The sequence below is a fragment of the Mya arenaria genome, chromosome 6 (genome assembly GCF_026914265.1).
Source record: "Mya arenaria isolate MELC-2E11 chromosome 6, ASM2691426v1".
Classification (NCBI taxonomy): Eukaryota; Metazoa; Mollusca; class Bivalvia; order Myida; family Myidae; genus Mya; species Mya arenaria.
In genome coordinates this window covers 30,284,959-30,300,299 of record NC_069127.1, presented here as the reverse complement: position 1 = coordinate 30,300,299, position 15,341 = coordinate 30,284,959, and the positions used below count along the sequence as shown (strand labels likewise).

At 34.3% G+C, this 15,341-nt stretch overlaps 1 pseudogene; it reads right to left on the bottom strand.

Annotated features, from left to right (window-relative positions):
• Window positions 1-3,821: 3,821 nt before the first annotated feature.
• On the bottom strand, window positions 3,822-14,678 carry LOC128237699 (copine-8-like; annotated as a pseudogene).
• Between the last annotated feature and the right edge of the window lie 663 nt (window positions 14,679-15,341).

The following is a 15,341-nucleotide window of genomic DNA, read 5'->3' as shown; positions in this document are numbered from 1 at the left end:
ATTGTTATATATCTAAAGGTGTAGACGTACTTTATGATTGCTTGTAAGGCTAGTTAGGCCAATTTGTCAAAAAATATATAAACTGTTTTGTTATATGCAGTGATTAAAAGGTATATCGAAATCTCATATAGGTACGATTTGGGGCTGGTTGGATGAAGGTCACTGCATGTATATTATTCATGTTAATATTAAAGCTCAATATTGTTCCATATTATTAATTTTAAAGCAAATAGTGTTCTTTAGTCATAACTCAAAAGAAAAATTGGACTCCATTGTTTGATGCATATTTCATGGTGTTATTAAGACATCGAACTTGAACTATTGCTGTAGAGTACTGATAAATACAACTTCAAATAAGGATGTTTAACAACCCGTATTTACTTCCCTTCCTTTCAATTAAATACAATTATAATATAATATTCTCAATTGAGAGATAACACAAATATGTGTGTCATATTGGGACACGGAATTAAAATCACGGTTTTCTGGCATTGCGGCGTTTCTAGTTACATTCACAATAGCAATATTTACAGCCAGTTTTAATGGAAATGGTGTGCGTATTAATATATTAAAATGAAAAGAAACACATCCATATATGGGGATATACGTACACTAGAGAGACATGTTATATACAAAGAAGTCACATGACGATTTTTAAAAAACAACAACAACAGGAAATACAAGTGCGCATTTCCAAATAAGGAAGATATAGGATAAATGAGAGCCAACAACAACACTTGAGCATATGTTTAAATGAAGTATTTCAAGTTTATAGTCATGAATCTATGTAGCTTGATAATAGAAATGTTAATATTTAATTGTATTTATACTGGACAAGCAAAAAATGCAACCCATGGGAACTTTGCGCATGCATTGTATACATGTAGAAAGTCTGGTGGATTTGCTCCTCCGGATATTATCAATTCACTGTCGTTGGGAAAACTTCAAGTAGAAAATTGTGCTTTTGCTAAAAGCTTGGCGCTTGATGATGGCGAATCACTATGGACACATTACAGAGCGGAACTCGGCGCTTATATTGCTCCATTTGGCTGTGCTAAGACTCTACCTACAGATTTTAAAGAAAGCATGAACAGTACTAACGTGCTTTACGAATGCACCAATTTTTGTTCAAGAACACAACCTAAGATAAAATATATAGGGATACTGAATAAAGAGTGCTATTGTATGGCAGATCAAGGATCGTTTACAAATACAAAATGCCATAACGTATCAAACTTGAATAGTGCTACTGTTGCAATTGTTTATGAACTTATTGAAATATCTGTTGAGAGGGAAGTATATGCATGTATAACATCAGTCCTCAGAAATAATTCACGGGAATATTATGCCGCCAAATGTTCAGGGAAACACCAAGGAATGTGTACTGGTAATAAAAGGGATGGCTACGAAGTGCAACAACGAAATTGCTTGAATTATAAAGACAAGTTCGATTCAATTGGACGAAATATTTGCATTCTGAAAAGAAATATGTTCAAAGACGACATTGAAAAGACATGCTCTTCATACTCTGCGAAAATGCCACCCATAATTTACCAAGGCATGGATAAATATTTAACAAATGACTCTGAAAGTTTCTTTTTGAGCAGTGCGAGGACATTTAGAATTGTCGAAAATGCCCTGTTTTCAATTGACAATTCAACAATGACTTGCGCTTCTCTTTACAAACGTGGATGTAACATTTTTATTGAACCTGACCGATGCCAAAATATTAACAGATTTCGATGTCAGTATACGACTATTTCAAGAGAACAAACTGAAATGAATGCTCAAAATGATACTGCTACGCTATTCACAATACTTATTCCAACTGCGTCGTTGCTTATACTGGCGATATGTTTCTTTGTTCGATTCAACTATGTAAAACGCACCTGCAATTCGGCAGTGGGATGTATACGAAGTGTGAACCCCGAGACTCTCGAGCAGGAGCATGTCAGATTTTGCATGTATGACTATGCAACCACTTCAGTTGCTTACGATCGTCCTACAAGGCGACAAAATATTTACTCCGTAAGTGAAGACATTATATTAAATGAGCAAAGCAATACAGATCCTCTTCATGAAACAGACAATACCATATGCCCGCCAGAGAATAAGGAATATGACGTGACAACCACCAGTGGGAGAGGAGCACTGCAACCAAACACGCCTAAGACATATACATGTAATCACTTACATCTTGGAATAAATGCGGGGGAGTATGACCATATAAGGTCGCATGCCGAACCCACAGTCTCAAGGAAATAATTTAAAATATGACAATGGAATGTTTTTTTCTCTCGATGTTGTTCTTATCAGTTCATATGTTGAATGCTATTTTACATTATGTCAACATCATTAAGAAAATAACGGTAAATTTATTTTTTATGATATAAAATGTGATTCGTCTTTGTAGTTCGTTCTCGTTTATAAGCCGCATTGTCGATTATCTGTGCTTTTACAGGGGTAATAACAGCAGATATTTTTTCAATCCTGAAAAATTGCCTGTCTGCCAAAAGATAGATAAAGGGGGATACCTGTAAATTCATTTCCTTGTTCTCGTGAAAATGACAGAGCCAAACAACAATCTTTACAACTGTACAATACACAGATGTTTCAAATTCTGAATTGATTGTTGTTTTCATTCTTATTACGTATATGCATTTCGTTAAGAATGAACGAATTTCGTTGTTGAGGGTTTTTTTTTGACATGATAATGATCTGGTTTTATACATGACCAATAATTTATACGTAAATATTATAAGGAAAACAATTCTGAAACCAAAAGTCAAACATAAAAAGAATAATTCCGGTTTCAATTAAACAATCATTCAATCTCAAACAATAGAAGAATAGCCACTGAGACAATCAAAACGAAACCTGGACATGATCGGGGAAGTAAACGCCCTATAGTTAAATTGATGTTATATATGTCTCTTAAAGTCAAGTACACACTAAAGGTCAGCCATTCATCATTATGATGCAAGTGTGTTTGTGCACTTAAAATATTTTGAAAAACACCATAATGACGCTTCTATTATCTTATTTTATACATTTAAGGACAGTAATGAGTTCAAACTTTACTCCGGATATGTTGACATAAATTGATCACTTTCTTCCTTAACTTTATCGTTATCCCTTCCTGAAAGCTTAAAAACCCAAGCTTTGGGAAACAAAAATCGTGAAACAGTTTTTGTTTTGTATTTGATCATTGGATTTCCTTTATAACTTATTCCACTACCTCGAGATGCAAACGCCAAACGTTCTGAGTGACATTCAAAACAGAAACCGAGAGAACAATCAATATTCACTCAAATCCTTTGAACGTTACTTTTAGACAATAACTAGCAAAAAAACACAGCGTACGCCTTATTTTGTATATTTATTACAAAGTGACTAGATAAGTAAATGTTGATATATTTTTATTAAACTACAATGCAACAATACAATATTCGTTTATCTATAGTATATGGCCTCCAGCCCAAAATACAAACAAAACATGCAGTATAAATAAAAGTAACGCTATTTGTTATGTTTGTATTTAACAAGTATACAAAACAAAAAATAGTAAATGTTTGGCACCACATACAGAAATAATGTTTTATGTATATCATTTGCAATAGGAGTAAAGATAAATATAAATCCGGCATTTATACCAAAAACACTTAAGTAGGCTTATTATTCCATACCTCCGTCAGCAAAGTTACCCTTATAGTTTAACATCTGCAGATGATTGTATAGGAGCTGACGAAAACCATTGTCAAGCACCGAGCCACAAGTAGGGCATTTTGGACCCGTGGCGTTACTCACAGAGTTACGACGTATTAAGCTCTAGAAGCCGCCCTTCTACTTAGTCCTCCACCCTCGGTCTGGCTTGTATTGATCAACGAAGCACTAGAGTGTGACCGTGGTAAACTGGTTGCACTTGGCTTGTTTGGTATGATATCCTTCCGTCGCATGTTTTCTGTGATCTGCGATGAAATAACTGCTAGTGTTTCACGGGCCTACATTTGTGTAAATTAAAAATAGTTTAGTGTTATTAGTTATATTTTCATCCCTTCATATGGCTGTAAAAGACCTTTCACGATAACAAGTGCACAACTTGTGATATAAGCTGATACATACCAGTCGGTCGAGATTAATATTTTGTCAGTTTTTCCGTGAAAATGAGACGAAATGTGTATGCTTGCGACTGAGTGACGTCGTTCTGTTTTTAAGGCCGACAAAACCTGTGCTATCTTTACTGAAACATTCCTGATCAAAATATAAAGTTGAAATACAGGTATTAAGTTTTGTTTAACCGTTTACATAGAGTATGGTAAATGTAAGTTATTTAAATCGGATAGAGTTGCATTAAATTCGACATTAACAGGTAAAACAATAACGCAGGCTAAAACCTTTGAAATAGATTTAAAAAGAAAATCAATTTCATAAGACCAAACGTATCGTTTATTTTTCCCGAAAAACGAATGACACAGTTCCTTCATATATACCTTCGGCCTATTTTACATTAAAATGAACTGAAATGTTGCCGTTTAGCCAACTTCAAACACCACACAACGGTGTCATATTGTTTTAGTACATTAAAAACCTACGACGCTATACAATACTTACCAAGAGCTTAAAGTCTGCTAGACTGACCCCGGCAAACACAAACGTTAAGGGCAATTGGCTTATAGAGGTCAGGCGTTCAAGAATGTCATCTATGTCGTTCAAAATGCCATCCTAAAATAATAGAACACTTTTTGGAATAGTTTGAGACTGTCCCTGACATTTTGGACTCTGAATTAAGTCTAGTGGGCTGAATGTTAAGCCTCATTTTTAAAGAATTTGTATGAATGTATTAAATTGTTTTGTTGGAGCAGCAATATGTCAAATGAAACATTCGAAAAATAGAATAGTATGTGCTAACACCAGTTACAAACTTTAACGGATGTCTCTGAAAGGTGTTTTGAATTCAAAATATACAAATTGACATGAATGGAACATTATCGCAACAATATGACAAAGTCTCTAGATCTAACCGTTATGACGAGGAGGACATGGTAGACCTGACTGTCCTGTGTGGGCTCGCGCACAGCCAGAGACTCAGCAAAGGAGATCACTGGCTTCAGTCGCGTGGGGCCCGAAATTCGTAATTGCTTCACAGCCTTCTTGTACCGGCTGATGGCGCTCTTGTGTAATCAAATGAAAGTTTTAACCTTAGGTCAGTTATTTTGCTTGACAATCTAGGTCCCTTTTAGTCCTTCTCCGGAAACGACAACTCATTAGCTAAATAATAATATTAATCCTTAATAATTTAACTGGCATGCCCCTCATTAATACGCATTCCTCAAACTACCCACCTGCATATGTCGGTTTTAAAATCTAGACAAAAGTAATTAAGTAAGGATTTAAAACAATATAAACCTTGCTTAATTCTCTACTTCAGAATTTTCACAGTTCAAACATGAGCTTGAAAGAAAACATTCAAAATTCATTGAAATGACTGTCCTAGTTATCTACGATCAAAATTGTGCGTGAGGGGCGTCGCACGGATACATGGATAACAAAGGGGTTTTATGAGGTGTTGAGAGGTAATTAGAAAAAATAATCAAGATTTAAAAAAAAAACATTAATTGATTCTGTGAATCCGATTTACGATGCGGCGTACGAATAACTGTGTACGTCAACGTCTATCAAAACTATTTAGTTAGGGCGTCCTAAGGGAAGCTGCGTAGCAAAGGGCTATGAAAAAACGGGATTTTGAAAAAGATGAATTGCAACACCAATAATATCAAACATGCATAAAAGAAACGGAAGATGTGTTCATTTCAGTTTGATACTTATACAAAAAGATCGCTCGACTGTATCCGTGATCACTGAACAACTAAATTTTGACATTTTTGACATATATAATTTATTAGTTAATTACCTCAATTCCATATTCGTGAAATCTGTTCCAATCGTTCGAAAGTGGAAAACAGTGATTAATAAAGACGACTTTTTCATCTTGGCGCCAAATCCCATCATACCTATTCTCTCTTCTGTGCAGTAACGGCAAATAACTCCTTCTAACGCCTCTATAACTTCCATGTAATTTGCTTTCTATCGGACAATATACATTCATATCGGGAAGGTTAAGCATTGATTAAAACTGTATCGAAATTCATAATAGTGTTAGAATTTCTTCCGCTATTTGCATGACTTTGTCCCTAAACTTTGTTCTTAAATAATTTTCTGATCAATACACTTTTAATAAGACATTTTGATAACTCGTAGACCTTATTTTCGGAGACGTCGTGAAGACTCATCGTCTGTTCTGGTGTTTCGTTCGATGCCTGAAACAGAACAATACTTTATATATTTAAATATAATAGGAATGCCACAGGGACATGGATGCATGAAGTATATGTATACACATTTTTAGAAAATAAAACTGGCTGTAAATAACGGAATTGGAATGAATTGTAAAGAATGAAAGCACATAATAAAATAATGGCACATTGTGATACATACATATAAATTAAATTATGTCGGACAACAGTATATTAATTACATTTTATATATGCACATGTCTAAGTATCTGTTACAGAAATTTATATTTGAAAGAACGCTAAAATGTCGTTTTGAATTCCAATATTGTGGTTATAATTGTAATGTGGTTCCCGTGCTATATTGTGTTTGCCAGAAGCGGCCACTTGCATACCGCAAAGTCTATGGCGACGTTAAGGTTAAGTTTCATTCCTCCTGTGACATAATCCAATAACGAGTAGTCACGACCTACCCTGTAATGAGGATAAAAAGCAACATAAAAGACAGAAGGTAGCTGGTTAAAAACTACAAATTAAAAACAATTGCAATATCATGGTGACATATGCGTTACAACCTAGGTTTTCTCAAATCATAACTTAATATGCTTTTCTTTCGTGGTGGACACTGGCAATGAAAACAATGTGTTTGAAAAAGTGTTGCCCTATATTCAAGGGAGGCCAATCGCTTTTCATTATCATTAAAGGTCATATCTCTTGACGCTGTCTTACCGTGATTTTAATGCTGTTTTTCTTTTTCAAGTAAAAAAAGATATGATCACAACCCTTTATTCTTCTTTCAAGTTATTCGTGTTATGTGTGGATCCTAATATAACACTTAAAAAACGAAGAAAAGCATGATTTATTAAGCATTAATTCGTTTCAATGATACATTTTTAAATCATCATATATAAATTACTCAATAATCTTATCGATATGCAATATCTGAAATACGAAATGAAATATTGGATTTTAATATATGTGGGTCATATCTTCTATAAATATAATACATACACAATCGAAAATCAAAAAAGTTAGAAGCACATGAAGTTAAGTCGGTGTGCATTTCTTCGAAAGAAAGGTTATTATTTTATGCTTTCAATATAAACTCCTTTTTTAGTATTTAACATGATCTTTGATTGACTGCGAATGTAAAAAGTGCTAAGCTTGTATATGTAAGAAAGTATTGCTGTTAGTTAAATTCGTTTTTTTCCAAATATGCATTAAACCCCACAATCAGTTACTTTTGAGGTTAAAGCTGTCAAAAATCATGAAATAAAATAAAACTAGTTTTAGTTCAAAATAACTCCCTCAACAGAAACTTGTGCGACTTCATAAGCGGTGACTTGGAAAAAAACAAACAATACGCTCGATCAGGACCGAAACAATAAACGATAGTTACATTGTTGCTAGGACGCCATTTGTTCGGTGTTCAGTTCAAATTAAAATGTTTTGTAGAAAATATACCGGTTAACTATTGAGTTATCAATGTATCAACTTTTAACATAATACGTAAATATATGTTCTGGCAACTCATTTTATCCTCAAATCTTTGTGAAAATGGCTTGGCTAAAACGCTTCATTGAATACAGTCATGAAATGACAACTTCTATCTATTTACCTTCAGTATAAGAGAAAAGAAGTGTTGAAAATTTCCATGTACATTTCATACGACGTAATGGAAGGTTTATATAAGTCTTAAGTTCTGAATCAAATCAGCAGAAATAATCAGTTGGGAATAACAATTAAAAACTCGTTGCTGGGCCTGATAGCGTGTATGTAAAACAATAAGCCGGTCGTTAACGGCAGGTGAATTTACTTAATAATTCACACTTTCTATCGATATTTTTTATTGTTAACACACACTTATAACGGACTGAAAACACACATCTTATGGAATAATGGAAAAAATGTCTTTCCATATATTGGCCCTATCATCGAGAAGGGAGCGGCATATTCGGTTACATGCATTCAGAACAATAATACTTGTCCGTAGTAGTTGCAGCAAATACAAAAGGGTTTACATAATTTGTTTGAATTATTTGTCTAACCTACTTTTTTATAGAGTTTAGATCTCTTAACGTTGCTACCCGTCGGCCCAGAATTTTATAATCACCGGTTCCACAGATATGATAGAAATACCGCTACATTAATCAAATAATTATTTCATCCGGAAGTGCTAAATGGATGCTCAGGAAAGAAGAGAACACATCACTACGGTTATTTAACGAGAACATATAGCATATACTTGAATGGAATAAAATATTAACACTTTTCATATTTATATTATTGAGTGATGCTATCCAATGTAGTAAATAATGTTACCATCGCCCTTCCATGAATATTACCACTCAAAGGTACCGACCCTTACACATACAAAATCATTACAAACTAATGTTACTGTAAATATTGATGCATGTTTGAATGTGTTATGAGGTAATCCGATTGATGAAAAGAAATGTATTGATAAATAAAACCCGCCATGTCTTTGCTGTTTAATTAAGCATATCGAAGCTATGTAAATTCGGTTACTTTGGTAATTATTTTTTTGTTGTTTGAATTTTAACCTAAGATCAGATTGAGACGCAAATATATGTTTAATGCAACACTATAATGACTCACTGTTCAATATTTTGCCTTTCATTTCATTGTTTTGTGGTAAACCAACTAAATTAAAAACAATGGCCAGGAAGTTTATACCCAATATGCTGATTGCGTTGTGTCATGTTATCAAGTTTGCAGGCTTTATTTAAGATATAAATTTAAATCTAAACATATCTCTTGAAACTGATTCACTGAATAGCAGTGTTGTTATCATTTGCTTGTGCAAAATTGTAATATGGCCGTTGACCAATTGTGAAACAAATACGAACTCTATTTCATTTTGGTAATAGTTTGATGATGGTTATAACAGTTCGCAAAGCCTACAGTTAACGTTAGATAAATTACTTCACATTAATTGAGCCTTATCTAACGACTTGTTCATACAATCTAGTGGGCATACGTTTTCATCTTATATAATAATACAATTAAATGTCAAAGTTTGATGACTCTAAGATTGCCATCAAAAACGACGTAGAGACACTTTGAAAATAACTGAATTGTAAGCAAAACATATCAAAAGAGAGCCAGTGTGCATTGATCAGGGGAGAGCAATGCTATGTTTACCTTTTTTCTTTACCCGACATTGGGTAAGAGTTTTACATCTTGGACTTGAATCTTGCAAAAACGTTTATGTAACCTATTTATCAAAATAAAATTATAACGTGTTATTTATTTCGATAGTATGTCCTGATATATGCTCCATATCTTAATCTCTCACCAAAAGCAAAAGGAAGACGTTAAGTCACTTCGACAATGAAATAAACTGATGGGGCCTTAACATACCCAGTCAAATTTCTTTAGGTTTAAGAAATAAGTATTTTGTTGTAAAATATGTATCCCTGAATTATTTGTTTTGTGTGTGAAGTAGTTCAGCTAATTGAATGAAGGAAAATTGTATCAGACTTTTGTTGAAATATTTGTGGAATCTGAATTCAAATGTCTTTTGACAATATGTGATTACGTAAAAATATTCAAACAATTTATTAAATATATTCATGCCGTACTCTTTCTTATCTTTTTAAATAAGATGGATATTCATACAGTAGAGAAATCCTTTTTTCCTGGTAAACAACTACAAAAGGCATTCACTATAAATATCAAGACTAATTTTGATGCACAGCATCAAATACGTCGCTTATGGTTTTGAAACATGACTAAAAGGAAGTATATTATGGTGGCATATAACTGCCATAAGATACCCTGTAAACGTTCGCGAATTGTTTCGTGTTAATTACTTAATTTTCGCGATAACTATCTAGCTAACTAGTTAATATTCGCGTTACATTTTGGTAAGATAAATATCATCAGGCTATAACAGGATTGAAAGTGCCAAGAACTGCCACCTATTACCATTTTTAGCTGTACAACATTAACATGTTATTTAATTATGGTTTGCGAATTCCACTTAATAAGTGGCATACTAAGTGGTTATCGTAATAAGAATCGTGTTACCAATTAGATATACATGCACTTTTGGTTACAAGCAGTTTCTGGTTAACTAAGTACGGTTTGCTTATTTCAGGACGAGCTATTAAAAACCCATTTCATGTGCCCAAATGTGTTATATAACGGTACAAGTTAAACGGTTTTTTTTGGTATCTTTATGTTTTCTTTATCTTTTATCAGTGAATACGAGTGTTTGTTTATAAAGGTTGTTTTCTATTAAACATATTTGATAGCTTATTTTACAATAATAATGTTGATGGTCCATTTTGATCACGTGACCCTGACATTGAGACCTATCGCGTTTCCAAGCGAAGTCAATAATAGGGTGAAGTATTTGGATACCTTAGACCAATTTTGTTTTTAAACACATTAACGATCACGATCATTGTTCAACTAAACCCGCCATCGGGATAAAACCGGGCGGGCTTTTTTAAATAACGACAAATAGATTTTGTCCCTCACCTGTGGTGCCAGACTGCAAGCTCGAGCTGGCGATCACAATCTCCATTACACACACGCTGTAGCCCAAGCTCGAAAGAACGCCATCTGACGTGGAACATACACTATCCGGTAAATTACATACCCAATTTAATGAGTTCAAAGACCCTATGCCATGTCAGGAATTCAGCATTTCATGTTTGATACCGATATGACAAAGTTACGTCTTTAAAATGCTTAATAACTTATTCATATCTTAACTACTTGACTTTTATGTTGCAAACACTTGTTCTTTTCGACAGAAGATAAGCTTTTTTCCGATTCGTTCTTGAATACCATCACAACACAAAATACGCGCAAGTACACCCACCAATTTTTTATAGCAATATTCTTAAATACAAAGTTTGCCTCAACATACAATTGATTTTCGGACAATTTAAGTTAAGAGGAAACCTGGGATGTTGTGTCTTCTTGTCCGTGTCCGTGCGGTAGATTGGATGGAACGTCACATTGTCGATACAGCGGGATATCTCAAGGTACACGTCAGGCTGTAACACGTGGAAACAGAATTGAAAGAATTCATTTTCATCAATTACGAAAAAAGCACCCCATGCGGGTGATGTCATCAGGGGAATGAGTTGTAAGAACTGACATTTAAATTTTGGCAAGTCATATGTTTGAATATGTTTTATATTGTTTCTGAATTTTAATGATTTTTTTTTGTTATATTATACACGTCAATGTCGTTTTAACGTGTACGTGAATACTGTTACAAGGTTCATTTAAGCAGCCTGTGTCACATATTTATCGTCAATATCAACATAATTGCAGGACGATGAAAAGAGGTTGACTTTACTTTCCCTCTATTATTCCAGGGATGAGCAGTTTAAAACATCATTTTGATATTGAAAAACATACTCAAAGGCACATAACATAAATCAAACGAAAGTGTTGTGGGGATACCTTTTTGCCTATCAGCTTGCCTTTCTTGTTTAATTTATGTGCACCGACATGGAACGACACCTTACCTCGACATTCACGAATGCACTCAGACGTAATGCTGATAAGCCCACGACCTCGCGCGCTACCTTAAAAAGAACGTAAAATCGATCTTCTCATTTCCAACATATCATACATCCACACTATCATCAAATAAGCTTTGTTTTTCATTTGTTGTCAATGTGAATCATGATATGAATATAAATTATCAGGTCAATGTCATGCTAAAGAATAAGCCGTTTTCTTTTAATCACATGTAACTCATGTTAAGATTATTGTAAAATGAAACAATTGTCTTTACAAATATTTCGTCAACTGATTGTTCTAGGTTTCATTTGAAAAACAGCATAGGTAAGTAAATATCGTAAATGTTTCAATTGAATGCAATCCATTTGTTAAACCTGGTACTTGGAGTGTTTTACAGCGCGTGCAGATATCCACTTCCGGGTCGACGAGATCAAGGGATGACAACTCCACCGAACCAACAAAGTCGTGATGATGGAGCTCCGGGGACCTGTCAGGGAAGATAGTTAATGCATACTTTATCACATATAAGGGGTGTTTATCCTTCCTCCACGCAGTCATTAACAGCCAGGGGATAAATAAATCGTACCTTATCGTCACAGTTTTAGGCTCGCCCGAACCGCCACTCCTTTGGCCAGGTTCGTGGACACATAGACAGTAATGATCGTAGTAACCAATTTTTGAATGGTTTTTAAAAGCAATGTCCTAACGATCTTTTAAAATAAAGTACATTCAACCAATCCCGATTTAACCAAACCAAACAAATTTAGTGGGTTCAGAAATATCCGGCGTGTTTTTGTCTATTATAGCATGAAAAACGTCTTATCCGTCTTAATGCAAGTCAGCAAATAGGTGAGACAAACTCGTTCAAAGAAATTCATGCGACAACGTCTTACAATGCCTTTTAAAAGAAATATTTATCAGTCACAAGTGTTATTATAGTTGGTAAATGCGTAACCGTAAAGTGTGAAAAAAAGTGTCAGTTATTTAGGTGGCAAACGTATGATTTATGAATTGTTAGTTGAATCGTAATGGGTTGTAAGCAACATAAGGATAAAGTTAATCGAACCCTTTTTGGCGGCTGAAAATGGTTCAATGTCAATTTCTAGATAACCTCCTGTAAGCCAATGACGCTAAGAGCATGCAATACCACCCTAACATTATGGATTATCAACTAGCTCTGCGTCGTGTCATTCAAAGTTAAGTGAAAGTCTAATGATACGCATTTTGTATAAACATGGCTGATTACCAACAAATAAGTGTGTTTTCAACGTCGTAAAATACTGATTTGTAAATAACCGTATTCTTTATAGGCTACTTGCCTCACGTACATCATATTTAAATGATACTGCCAGTGTTGTCATTTACATACAATCATGTCCAATTGGTAGCAGAGAAACTGGCTAAAAATCTCCTTTTATGCAATATAGAAAAAGAAAATCGAACGTAGAAAACAGGACATATTTATTAGTCATATACCATGTTGCAAGATTGTTTTTGTCGAGTGTAAATAAGCTGACCAAACGTTGATGTTTTTAAAGAAAGATAGTAGTGATCAAGTATTAAACAGTCAGAATACATAATAGGAATATAAAACAATATGAAATGGACTGTGTCAATTCTCAAATATCACAAATATTTCAACATTGCATATTATGTGAATCAAGTTTTCTTAAGTTTAGAATAACAAATATACGAGTTTAAGATATACTGTGTTTATAAGAGTAAATATTTGTTTACCTGTGATCAATGTTGTACCGTAATGCCCAATTATTGAAAGTAAGACTAAATTATAGGAAAATAAACTAATATGAAAGGGACTCTGTCAATTTTCAATTTGAACAATATTTCAACATTTAATGTGAATCATGTTTTCTTAAGTGAGAAATAAATAATATACGAATATATGTAACTAGGTGTTTATAAGAGTAAACGTTTGTTTACCTGTGATCAATGTCGTAAACAGAAAACATGAAATTCTGCAGCACGCTCTGATCGAAGTCCAAAACAAAGGATCCAACAAACTAAAATATGAATGTAGAGTAGATTGGAAACGGACAGCATGTGCATGTCATTGTAAGTCGATATTTCTAAAAACTTAATAATAAAAGTTAAACCTCAGAAATAACTTCATTTTGACAGCTTTCTGTATTGTGTAATAACAAATTATTGGTTGAGATATTTATTTTGCTGATATATTGTACGCAATTTAGAACATGTTAAATATTTAGACAGCATCGTAATTTGTTAATTTAGGTTAGGGTTTATAACACCTGCGAATAGGTTTTATTAATTGTGGTATTCCCCATGATCGATGCTATATACAGCGTTAAAACTCATTTGTGAAACAAGTTATTACAGTTATCCCAATGGCTGCCGTTGAAACACTGTTTCATGATTTTGTTCTTATGCTGAAGGGTCGACCGAAATTCTCGACGAAAAAGAATGATCGAGCTTAGAAAGCGTTAACCAAACCAATATTTGGATTTTCACTAGGAACGAAATTGAGGCTTACATTCCAGATTGGGCTCGAACCCACGGTGGCAAGACTGTTGGTAAGGCGTTCGATTACCGAAAAGGACGCCGTGGGTTCGAGCCCAATCTGGCATGTAAGCCTCAATTTCGTTTCTACCGACAAAACTAGTCTGTACACTTTTCAATCGACCAATTTTGTACCTTTGGGTTTAGCGTATTCTTGATGGCTTCAGTCCGCCCGACCTCGCGCCACTGTCCGAAGTGTTTATAAAAGAGCACAAACATTGTGTCGCTCTTCGTAAGGGTATCCAGGTCCGTAAACCCCGTGCAACTCACCAGAATCTCGTAGTGCGTACCTGCTAGTGCACTTCCGGTACGCGTAAGGCTACACTCCTCCGCCTCCATATAAGATCTGACAGAAAATATACTCTGTCAGATCCGTCTGTTTAACACTTTGAGAGCAGTGGGTGTTTTAACCTTAAGCACATACCGTAGCAAGAGCTACGTCCGCGTATATCAATGTTCAAATGTTTCTATAGTACATCATGGGTAATAACTACACAACATGTTTACCGTAGTTACTGGGGCTTACTTTACTTAAACGTATTGTCATAGTGAACATGTGGACGAAATATTGTGTCTTTCAGGTTATGGCTGACTTCAAGCTAGTTGGGTGTAAATATGTTTGTGTCTCTAGTTCATTATTGATTGGGCCCTTGCCTTGTGCTCCTAAACGGGGTTGAATTTCGACAAATAACAAAAATGAGACACTAAAAATATTTTTATTTAAAACTATTTATTGATTAAAACGGGTTCCATGGCCGTTATACAACGAACCTCTTAAGCCACTTCATAATTTAAGTCGATTTCCTCAAATTAGTCCGATAAAAACAAAGTAAAAGTGTATATACATGATATACGATTGATAAACATCAAGTATTTTAGAGATAGTGTATATTAAGTAATATAATGATATAATCAAGGAGATAATACCTTTACTTTGGAAAAAAAACCTTATAATTTCAGATGCTCTTGTATAACTTGAAACTGAATCCGTTCCAAAACTGC